General features: G+C 38.8%; 1 protein-coding gene across 1 annotated transcript in view; it reads right to left on the bottom strand.

The window, feature by feature from the left end:
* The window catches only part of LOC115194974 (uncharacterized), a 389,153-nt gene that overhangs the window by 294,723 nt on the left and 82,270 nt on the right, over positions 1 to 12,160 (bottom strand). The gene's annotated exons all lie outside the window — the stretch shown is intronic.

The following is a 12,160-nucleotide window of genomic DNA, read 5'->3' as shown; positions in this document are numbered from 1 at the left end:
TGACAATAACTCTCTATATTTATTTCTCTCTTCCTCCTTTCAAAGCTGTTCAACTACTGTCTCTCAACTACTCACCACATTTTATGCATTTTATAGCTAGCTGTAGCTTATGCTTTCAGTGCTACATTAATTATCTGATCCTTTGACTGGGTGGACAATATGTCAGTTCATGCTGCAAGAGCTCTGATAGATTGGAGGACATCCGGAAGTTGTCATAATTACTATGTAATTCTATGGAAGGGGGTGAGAATCATGAGCCTCCAAGGTTTTGTATTGAAGTCAATGTACCCAGAGAAGGAAGTTAGCTGTCCTCAGCTACACCATTATGCTACCCTACAGAGTGCTGTTGAGGCTACTGTAGAACTTCTTGCAAAATAGTGTGTTTTAATCAATTATTTAGAGACGTGATTATATTTAGTATAGTTTTTAAATGTTTATCCATTTAAAAATAAAAAGAATTCACTGAGCAGGATGGTCCTCCCCTTCCTCCTCTGAGGAGTTTTCACTAGTGTAGTGGTAGGCATAGCTGCAGGAGTTGTCGTTGGAATGGCCGCAACAGCAGGAGCAGTAAGAGGAGGGATAGTAGGAGCTACTGCAGCAGAGACGGCAGAGACAGTACAGGAGGCCGCAGAGAAAGCAGCTAGTGCTGTCTACCTCAGGAGGCTGAAGAAATTTGGCTTGTCACCAAAAACACTCACAAGCTTTTACAGATGCACAATCGAGAGCATCCTGTCGGGCTGTATCACCGCCCGATACGGCAACTGCTCCGCCCACAACTGTAAGGCTCTCCAGAGGGTAGTGAGGTCTGCACAACGCATCACCGGGGGCAAACTACCTGCCCTCCAGGACACCTACACCACCCGATGTCACAGGAAGGCCAAAAAGATCATCAACGACAACAACCACCCGAGGCACTGCCTGTTCACCCCGCTATCATCCAGAAGGCGAGGTCAGTACAGGTGCATCAAAGCTGGGACCGAGAGACTGAAAACAGCTTCTATCTCAAGGCCATCAGACTGTTAAACAGCCATCACTAACATTGAGTGGCTGCTGCCAACATACTGACTCAAATCTCTAGCCACTTTAATAATTAAAAATTGGATGTAATAAATGTCACTTTAAACAGTGCCACTTTATATGTTTACATACCCCACATTACCCATCTCATATGTATATACTGTACTCTATACCATCTATTGCATCTTGCCTATGCCGCACGGCCATCGCTCATCCACATATTTATATGTACATATTCTTATTCATTCCTTTACACTTGTGTGTATAAGGTAGTTGTTGTGAAATTACTTGTTAGATATTACTGCATGGTCGGAACTAGAAACACAAGCATTTCGCTTCAATCGCATTAACATCTGCAAACCATGTGTATGTGACCAATAAAATTTGATTTGATTTGACCTTGAAGCTCAGGGTCTTTATTACAAAGCAGAAAACCTTTTGCTAAGGTACAGTCAGTTATAGGGGTCAGTAACTCTAAGTAGATGAGATATACCTGAAACCATTAAGTGATGGCAACGTGTGTGTCAACATTGACTCATAATTGTGTAGACACCAGTCAGTTCTATTCCATGTTGGAATAGCTTCTTGTCCCCAAATCTTTTCTTTATGTTTTGTAAAAATCAGATGACAGGGTTATATTTCAACTGGATTGTGATGATTTATATACTGGCAGCTCTGCAGGGTAGCCACTTGCTGGCACAGCCACAAAGTCATCAAATCTTAACCACATACACATGGAGTGATTTAAGGGCTAACAGAAATTGTGTTTGAATAATTTTTTTTTTTAATCTCTATAGGATATTCAATTTGAACGTAATATTTTTGAATGTTTAATGCACAAATGTATTAACTAAATTAATAAATTGAACTTGTGCTTCATGATTTGAAATTGAATTGAAGGCTATATGATGAGCAACCTTGGCTGAGACATGAAGATATCCTAGTTTGACTGTTGGGGTTCTAACCCAGGTCTCCTGTGCACCAGATAATGCAACTTTTCAGGTCTCAGACAATTTACTCATCACACGAGTGTGGTCATAGAACCACCTGTGTTACACTTCACCCCCCCTTTGACTTCCTCCTTGAAGAGAACCATCCGAGTCACAAGACCAACTCCTAAGTTTTAGCTCAACAGGCTAACACAGTCTTAACCCAGTCAGTCATATGAAACCCGGGGCGGACTGGGACCAAAAATAACCCTGGCTGTTCTAACACACCACACCAGACCAATTATTTTCCTTGAGGCAACCATTATTAGCCAGATAATTATAATTTTGTGAGAAATAAAATAACTAGTTAGACAGGCCCACTGGCCTTAAAATGGACCAGCCCATCTGGCATTTGCAAACTAACATCTCTTAAGGTCTCAGGCAAGGTTGTCATCACATAAGCATGGATCAACAAACCACGCAAGTCACCTTGCTGGATCTTGAAGACTTAGTGTAGCAGATGGTTATCTGTGAATCCCACTCCTCAGCCTTAATAAGTGTCACCCATTGTGCAATTGAAGAAGGCCTTTTTTAATAGCATGATGGGTTGGAAGGCTTCAGGAGGGCAGTCATGTGTGTTTTCGAGGCCTGAGTTCAAGTCTCAGTATCAGGGGGAAGCGGTACTCATTAAGCAAGCAGTGTGTTTTCCTTTACCTGAACATATCCCTATAGGCTTTAGCTAAGTGGGCTAACACTGTCTTGTGACATTCCAACCCAGTCGGTCAAAAGAGCAAGATTAAATAGGGAGTGGAAAGGCTATCCTTAGAAGGCTATCCTGGGGTGGCAGGTAGCTTAGTGGTTAGAGCTGTGGGCCAGTAACCGAAAGGTTGCTATATCGAATCCCCGAGCTGACAAGGTGAAAATCTGTTGTTCTGCCCCTGAACAAGGCAGTTAACCCACTGTTCCTAGGCCGTCATTGTAAATAAGAATGTGTTCTTAACTGACTTGCCTAGTTAAATGAAGGGTTATGACAGGACATTTCAACTATTGTAAATTCTTATGGGAGCCAAATTGTATTTTTTGTGACACTCCCTTCTAATGCATCCTGAACATCCAGAGCCTTAGCTTTTCAGGAGTGGGGTCATAATAGCTTACAGGCAAAATGCTTCAAATGCTAGAGCAAAAATCTTTGTATTCAACATGCCACATGTCTTACAGATAAAACATGCATTTCACGTGATCTTATGTGAAGGTAATGTGAAGGCATGTAACAACATGTAAAAGCGACATGTGAAAACATCATCTCATGTGAAAAAAATGTAATAACATGGGGATGCAAAATGTCAAAATGTGATACAATAAAAAAGACTTGTGACAACATGCTAGACAAAACCCCCAGGGAAACATGTCACAACATCCCCCAAGAGAGTCATTGCCCTTAAGGAAAAAACTACTGATGTCACGTGGAAAATCACAGGGTTTCATGTGAAATTTTGTATGCGAAAATGTGTTTCAGGAACACTTTACATGTGAAATTTCACGTGTGAACACATGTTTCTGGAAGGCTTTGCATGTGAAATCATGTGTTTTGGAACACTTGACGTGTAATTTCACACGTAAAACTGTGTTTTTGGAACACTTCACATGTGAAATGTTACGTGAAAGTGTGTGTTTTTGGAAGATCTTATGTGAGGTTTGTGATGACATGAAAAGCAACAGTCGTCAGGACGTCACGTGATCTTCCCAGATGATCCTAAACCATCCCAAACCATTTTAGGTTAAAAAAATGAAATGGTATGGGGGGGGTTAAAATAAGTGGCACGCTGTTGTCTTGAGGGTATTTCTAACAAAGGTGAGATTTACTTTGAAATGCAATGTGTAGGAATACAAGTGAAATCAGTTGATCACACTGACATGGTGGAGTAGCAGGAAGATCAGAATGACATGAACCAGGAAGTTGTGAGTTTAAATCCCAGGTGTGTACATGTTGAATAATAATTACCGTATAAATAAACATACACAGTATAGTCGTGTCATATATGTACGTTGAAAACACTATGTTGAAAGCACTGTGTGTATCCTAACAACTGTGAAATGTCATGTGAAAATGTTTACCCACATGTGATAATGTGAAAATCCACAAGTGAAACTTCATGTGAAATATCATTACATGTGAATTGATCCAAAAACACATAGTATCACACATGGAATTTTCACATGAAATCATGTTTTTTTTTTTTTTGTAAGGGATTGACTTCAAAAACCGCTAGAAGTGTTAGTTTACCACAGTGAGCATTTGATTCTATCTGTTCTCATCTACATTTCCTGGCTGGCAAAGGACCAGCATGTTGTCTCTGGTTTTGAATCTGAATTTAGAGAACTGAATTTGATAACTGAATCTGAATGCATCTGAGAGGTTGAATATATGAAACTGATGAACTTGAAATGATAATATGTAAACTTGATAGACAGACAATTAATGCAATATTTACCAAATCGAAACGGAATATATCAATTTTGAAGTTCAATATTAAATTGAAATAGAATTTTAATACTGAATGAAATATTCATTCAATTCAGTTTCAAATCATGAAGCACAAGTGTAATTGATGAATTAAATGATTCAGTTTGTGCATTAATCCTCTCCTCGGGTCCCAGAGAAGAGGTTTGAGAAGCACTGCACTGAGGTGTTGTGTATCAGATCACACACATTTAGATACACATGTACAGTGCCTTCGGAAAGTATTCAGACCCCCCAAAGCGCAGCGTGGTAAGTGCTCATGATACATCTTTATTTAACTGTTTGAACAGTCTCTCTACCTGTAGCTTCCATGGTCCCACCCCAACCCGATCGCATCTCCATCTCCACATGACACAGCCTGAATCTCTGACCACATATTACAATATCACATAAACCAAACATGCAATAAAATCAGACTATTTTGACTTCATTTGAAGGGATAATAAAGTTATTACCTGACAGAGAGATTCATGATTTTTGACTAAACTTTGTGTTTACTGGGATGTAAATACAACAGCAGTGCATTGAAGTCATATTATGGAAAATACATTTTGTATCTAACAGGTTATGTGACTCTGCATGTACTGTATAGGTGTGTTTGTTTAGTCTGGCCTCACCTCCTGACTGCTGACTGGGGAGGTTGTTGTGGGTGGAGGCTCCAGGCTGTCTCTCAGAGTGAGGGAGAGAGGTCCCCCAGGCATCTCCAACACATGATGAGCTTTCTGAAGTACCCTCTCCTGGACTGAAAGAGTTTCAGCATCATAATGAGTTGTTGTTGTTGTCATGGCAGCATGTACTGTATGTACTGTACTTTATAGGCAGCAGGTAGCCTATCAGTTAAGAGAGTTGGGCCAGTAACTGGGCCAGTAACTGAAATGTTGTTGGTTCAAATCCCTGAGACGAATAGGTGATCAATCTGTCAGTGTGCCCTTGAGCAAGGCACTTAACCCTAATTGCTTCTGGAAGTTGTCACCAACTGATTCTACTGGTCCGCAATCTCCGCCGGATTTATGGCGAATTTCAAAGTACTTTTCATATTCTGTGATGGGTCCAGATTCTAGACCTCAAACAAAACAGGGTATTTGTAAACACGCATGCTTTCATCTCTAGGTCTATTCTTTGATCAGATTTTAATTGATGGGGATGGATTAGAATAGATCTTGTGTGTGTGTGTACTGTATTGGGCCACGCGTGTGACTGAAATGGCATTATAGCTCAACACCTTCTAGATATACAGGTATAACGAGAACTACAGGTAACTGCCAAAATAAAGGAAACACCAACATAAAGTGTCTTAATAGGGCGTTGGGCCACCGCAAGCCAGAACAGATTCAATGCACCTTCGCATAGATTCTACAAGTGTCTGGATGCAACCCCAACACCATTCTCTAAGGAAAATTCCATACTTTGGTGTTTTGTTGATGGTGTAAAACGCTGTCTCCGGTGCCGCTCCAGACTCTCCCATAAGTGTTCAATTTGGTTGAGATCTGATGACTGAGACGGCCATGGCATATGGTTTACATCGTTTCCATGCTCATCAAACCATTCAGTGACCACTCGTGCCCTATGGTTGGGGACATTGTCATCCTATGGGGGCATAGTTATGTATCCAATATAATGGCCTGACAAGTATTTTAAAACATGACCCTAAGCATGATGGGATATTTTGTCTATTACCTGTACACAACGTGTTCAGTCTGTTCTGTGCTAGCATTCCATTCCTTTTCACTCCTTGTCATGCCAACAATTTTCTGTCATGTTTGAGATGGCAAGGAGTGGCAAAGAGTGTAAAGTTTTCACAAACAAACTGCATTTCAGGATGTGTACCTACACTGTGCAATTACACTGTACCTGCTTATGTAGCTACCATGTAAATACATAGATTTCTGAATATTATTATGCTGTAAAGTAGGACCAATATATTTAGCTACATATAGTACATACATAACATTTATTTTATTTACTCAAGCACCAGTAATATAAAATGTACACAAGCTTTAGTTGATTATAACCATGAACAGATTGGGAATGTTTTGTACGGTATTAGTACAATACAGTAACGATTATCATAGAACTGTATATATACGTATTGTTCAAAGTGGCAATAATTTAAGTATATTTTCAGTGTATGCAGTTCATTTGACAGTTCATTTGACATGTAATATTAATCAGAGAATGTATCTTTGAATGTAGGCATGTACGTAAATGCAATACTACTCCGTACCCCCATTTTACTTTGTAAGTTGTAACAGGTCTGGATTTCAAATAGGTTATTATTACAGATAGCTTCTGTCCGTCTCTGGGTACATTGACTTCAATACAAAACCTAAGAGGGCCATAGTTCTCACCCCCTTCCAAAGAATTACACAGTAATTATGACAACTTCAGGAGGAGTTTATCCTAGTGTATCCTACTCAAACAACCGGCTCAAACAGAGAGGGGAATGCTATCTTAGCTAGCTGGCTATGGCTATCCAAGACTGGAACTCTTCCAAGTCAAGGTAAGCTTTTGGTTTTACAAATGTATTGCCTCCGGGGTCGGTGTAACTATTTCTGACTGTACACAGTACTGCATGATTGTAGCTAGTGGGTTTACTAACGCGTTCATTCTAGTAGCTATGTTGACTATGACATAACAACAATGTTGGCTGTTTGTAACGACTATAGTGCTCATGATATGAAGGTTTGGCTTGGAAAGGTTTTTTCACCTGGTCACAGACAGCTGATGTGTTGTGCACTGAAGTGCACAAGCGAAGGGAAAAGGTGAGAGGAGGAGAGCGTGTAGATAATTGCGAGAAGGAATGTATACAGTTGAAGTCGGAAGTTTACATACACTTAGGTTGGAGTCATTAAAACTCGTTCTTCATCCACTCCACAAATTTCTTGTTAACAAACTATAGTTTGGCAAGTCGGTTAGGACATCTACTTTGTGCATGTCACGAGTAATTTTTCCAACAATTGTTTACAGACAGATTATTTCACTTATAATTCACTGTACCACAATTCCAGTGGGTCAGAAGTTTACATACACTAAGTTGACTGTGCCTTTAAACAGCTTGGAAAATTCCAGAAAATGATGTCATGGCTTTAGAAGCTTCTGATAGGCTAATTGACATAATTTGAGTCAATTGGAGGTGAACCTGTGGATGTACTTCATGGCCTACCTTCAAACTCAATGCCTCTTTGCTTGACATCATGGGAAAATCAAGAGAAATCAGCCAAGACCTCAGAAAAGATATTGTAGACCTCCACAAGTCTGGTTCATCCTTGGGAACAATTTCCAAACGCCTGAAGGTACCACGTTCATCTGTACAAACAATAGTACGCAAGTATAAACACCATGGGACCACGCAGCCGTCATACTGCTCAGGAAGGAGACGCATTCAATTAATCTACTCAGTCTGCAACCCAGAGTTTGTAAGATTCTGGTTGAATGAAACAGACAAGAGTCCCAGCTTACAATAGTCAAAATGTTTATTCACGAGGGCACTCTGAAGTCCATTATACAAAGACATCCATTTTATACCTTGCTCCTTACTTATGCACCTACTTTCACACAAACAGTAGATATCCTACGCACATACATACACACGAACAATAGGTGAGTGGTATCCTTCTCCAGAGTTCTCAACACTGTATATCACTACCCAGCCGACAGTTCCATTCCCCCGAGATTAGGGAAACCTTGAGGGGTACTCCCTCTGATATCATAAATTCTCAGAGTTCTAGCCAGGTCGGTTCAAACATAGTTTAATTGTTCTCTGTGTTTTCTTAAGCACACACACACACACATTTATTTCCCTCCCAGTCCAACCTAGTTGGACTTAGGTTTAATACTTAATTATTCCTTATACATGCTACATAAACTATAATCCCTAATGGTTACGTTTCAGGGTAGAATTATTTAATCATTATCTTTAAACATATACATTATTTTATCAGCACTTTCATGCAAATGCACACAGCAGGCCAGGTGGGCCTACTTCTATGCTCGCGCTCAGATGCGCACGCGCCTTCTGTATGTTCCGAGAGAGAAGCCAGAGACTGCTCACATGGGACACTCCAAACAAAAGACAATGAAAACATTAACAAAACTCATCAATTATAGTTATGAAATTAACCAAAACTTGTTTCTCAGTGTAGCAGGTTGTGAACTCTGCAAATAACATTTCCACTGCGATAATGAGAACGGTAGGTTAAATGACTGGAGCCTAATCAATACACGCTTTAACAGAAATGAATGTAACCAAATGACGGAAGATTAACGGTACATTTACTAGGTCTACTGGTGACATATTTAACAGGGAATTGATAAAAAAATATATATAATCAGAGGGCAAGAATTGGCTGGAGACATCGGAGCTCATTCTGGAGAGCTGAGTGCATGTATTCTGGAGAGAGATTTGCAATATCTTGGGCACACACCCCACCTTTCTTTTTGCAACATCTTAAATTATATTCAAGACACATTATCTTATCACTGACAGCCGCATCTCAATCAGCTAGGCCTATTGCCACAAACGCTGGCCAAATTGAGGGCCTCCCAAATAGGCATAGGCCTATGAAGTTGTGATTTGAAACTATCCACAGCAACAACAAAAAAATGCAAATAATCCTCTGTGGCTAAGTCATGCTCTCTGGTGAAGTATTTTGAATAATTTTATTTAAACAATAGTAATTATATAATTTCGGCCAACATCCAAACAGTGCACTGTGCAATTGGCAACTTTCCTTTCCAATTCACAAGAAGGTGAAACCAAATATCTGTTTATAATGACAAGATGCTTATATCTCCGCCCTAACAATGGGAGTCGTTGTCCCAAAGGCGGGAAGGCAAGCGACAAGCTTAGGTCTGCATTTTATGCCCATAAAAACGCATTATGCTTGTTCTGGAAAACTTTTGGCTAGAGTGAGCCCACCCGCTTCGCCTCTTCCTCTCTGCTGAAACGATCATCAGAGAAAGCATCCAAGCTGGCCAAATAGCTCCCCTCTCCCTTACTATGTGTGCAGGGCCGGCGTTATGTAGGCCCGGCCATAACGCCAGCCCTGCAGACAAGTTTTAAATGCAAAAAGTACTGATATTGTATCATAACAGCACTCACACCTTTCCAAGAAAACAAAAATGTAGACATTTATGGTCTGTTTGCATATATTTTAGAGACTATTTATACAAAACAATTGTATAAAACCTGTATAAACTGTATTAATAATTATATGACTATTTATACCTTACATAGGTACGCAACGTAAGAACTATATTAATTTATACCATATGCAGTATGCAAGAACTACACTCATTTATACCTTAAGCAGCATGCAACGCAAGAACTACATTCATTTATATCTTATGTAAGTACACAACGCAATAACTACACTCATTTATACCTTATGTAAGTACACAACGCAATAACTACACTCATTTATATCTTATGTAAGTACACAACGCAATAACTACACTCATTTATACCTTATGTAAGTACACAACGCAATAACTACACTCATTTATACCTTATGTAAGTACACAACGCAATAACTACACTCATTTATACCTTATGTAAGTACACAATGCACAAACTACACTAAGTTATACTGTATGCAGTACGCAACACAAAACTACACAAATTTATACCTTCTGTAAGTACGCAATGCAATAACTACTAAACTAATTTATACCTTACATAAGTACACAAAACAAGAACTATACAAAGTTATACACATTCAATCAAAGGATCTGCTTTGCAAAATGCAATATTCACTTTAATTTTTATATGATTTTCTTGTCATTTGATAACAATGCAATTAAGTATGATTTAATCAAATCTCTCAAAACAGATAACTACTGAACCAGAATAATGTATTGCCAACTACATAGTCTGATAACTACTGTAACACTGTACATTTCTATATTTTTACCTCATTAATGTATCAATTTGACATCAATCTATGTTGGAAGGTAAAACCAAAACATATATGGATGTGTCTATAAATACTACATCATCATTCTTCATCAGCCAGTGTGCTTCAATAGGACAAAGTGGAAAGAGTCATTCTATGTGGTACCATTTGGAATTATAGCGTCATTTGTACAATGCACTGCTGAAATACCTTGGTTATAACAATATATTCCAGTCATTATCTGAATTGTTATAAAACACTGTAAGCTGATGAATTGCAAGCAGAGAGACAGGTGATACTGTATCAGGCGACAGGTCAGTTGACAGGGCACCTTCAAAAGGTTATCTTGTACAATATTGCATGAGGTAGAAATGGCACCGTGCTACGTTTTTACAGAAGCCAACTGCTTTACAATACCTCTACTTCTGATGATTTGTCCTACTTATGTACTGTATCAGGATCATGAAACTGTAAGACTCACATATTTCTCAACATGCTCACAACCTGCCATTGGATACAAATTATACAACAATTGTGCATGTCAAGTTATAGTTGAATACTGTATGGACAATTATATTTACCATCTACAATTCTTTCTATTCAGCACTTCAAAAAAAAACAGTTTTTAAATGTATATCTTGTATCTTTTGCTATTGGAATACATGGTAGTTAAAAGGACTACATGGTGACCCTGTCATTATCTGATGTATTGGTGACTAAACTAAATGTTCTCATCGTATTTCACGGAAAACTTGATGGTGAAAGATTGATGGGTAAAAGATTTGTGAAACCCCAATGAATGCAAAATCAAAGGTTCTGAACGTAATATCAGGGGCCTTACAAGTGTTATCAGTTTAGAGTTTGTACGTAGAGGTAAGAAAATCTACCACTTTCATAAAAAAAAAGTGATAGAAAAAATCTCTAGGCTACGCAAAATGGTGATTTTTATTTATTTATTTATTTCACCTTTATTTAACCAGGTAGGCAAGTTGAGAACAAGTTCTCATTTACAATTGCGACCTGGCCAAGATAAAGCAAAGCAGTTCGACAACATACAAAAACACAGAGTTACACATGGAGTAAAACAACATAAAATCAATGATGCAGTAGAAAAAAAAAATAAGACTATATACAATGTGAGCAAATGATGTGAGATAAGGGAGGTAAAGGCAAAAAAATGCCATGGTGATCCTGCGTTGTTATGTAGCAACAATACTCAGATGTGTGCATCCCCACAATTATAAACTCCACTCAACTACTCAGGATCGCCATTTTGCGTAGCTAATTGCGTTCTTGCGTCGCGTTCGTATGTAAGGTAAAATTAGGTTGAAAGGAGGAAGGGCACAGGGTGGACTAGGCTCCCTACAAGACATCAGAATGGACTTTAATCTATTTTATCAGAGCTTAAACACTGATCTTTGTCATGAAATTGTGTCTTTCTGTTAGCAAAGTGTATTTCAATATATGTAGATCTACCTGATTGAATGAGTATCTACCTCTGTGTATCAGTCCTTGTTTTATCCCTTGGAACAGGTAGAAGCCTATTTCAATAGGAGAGGAGTGTACAATACACTGTCACGCACTATGTTACCTAGGAAAATTTAAAATAAACATTATTTCCATGGAGCAATGTGGAGAAACAATGTAGGACAACATTGTGTTAATAGCAGATGAATGGGGTCAATATGAGCACTGGGATGCTCTGCTGTACTCAAGACACTGTTTTGCTTACATATCTAATCATATAAATGTGGTTAGGTACAGTACAGAAGGCTACACAGCCCACAATATGAATATAT

Source organism: Salmo trutta, chromosome 5 (assembly GCF_901001165.1).
Source record: "Salmo trutta chromosome 5, fSalTru1.1, whole genome shotgun sequence".
Lineage (NCBI taxonomy): Eukaryota > Metazoa > Chordata > Actinopteri > Salmoniformes > Salmonidae > Salmo > Salmo trutta.
Note: the sequence above shows the minus strand (reverse complement) of the source record. Positions and strands in the feature narration are given on the sequence as shown.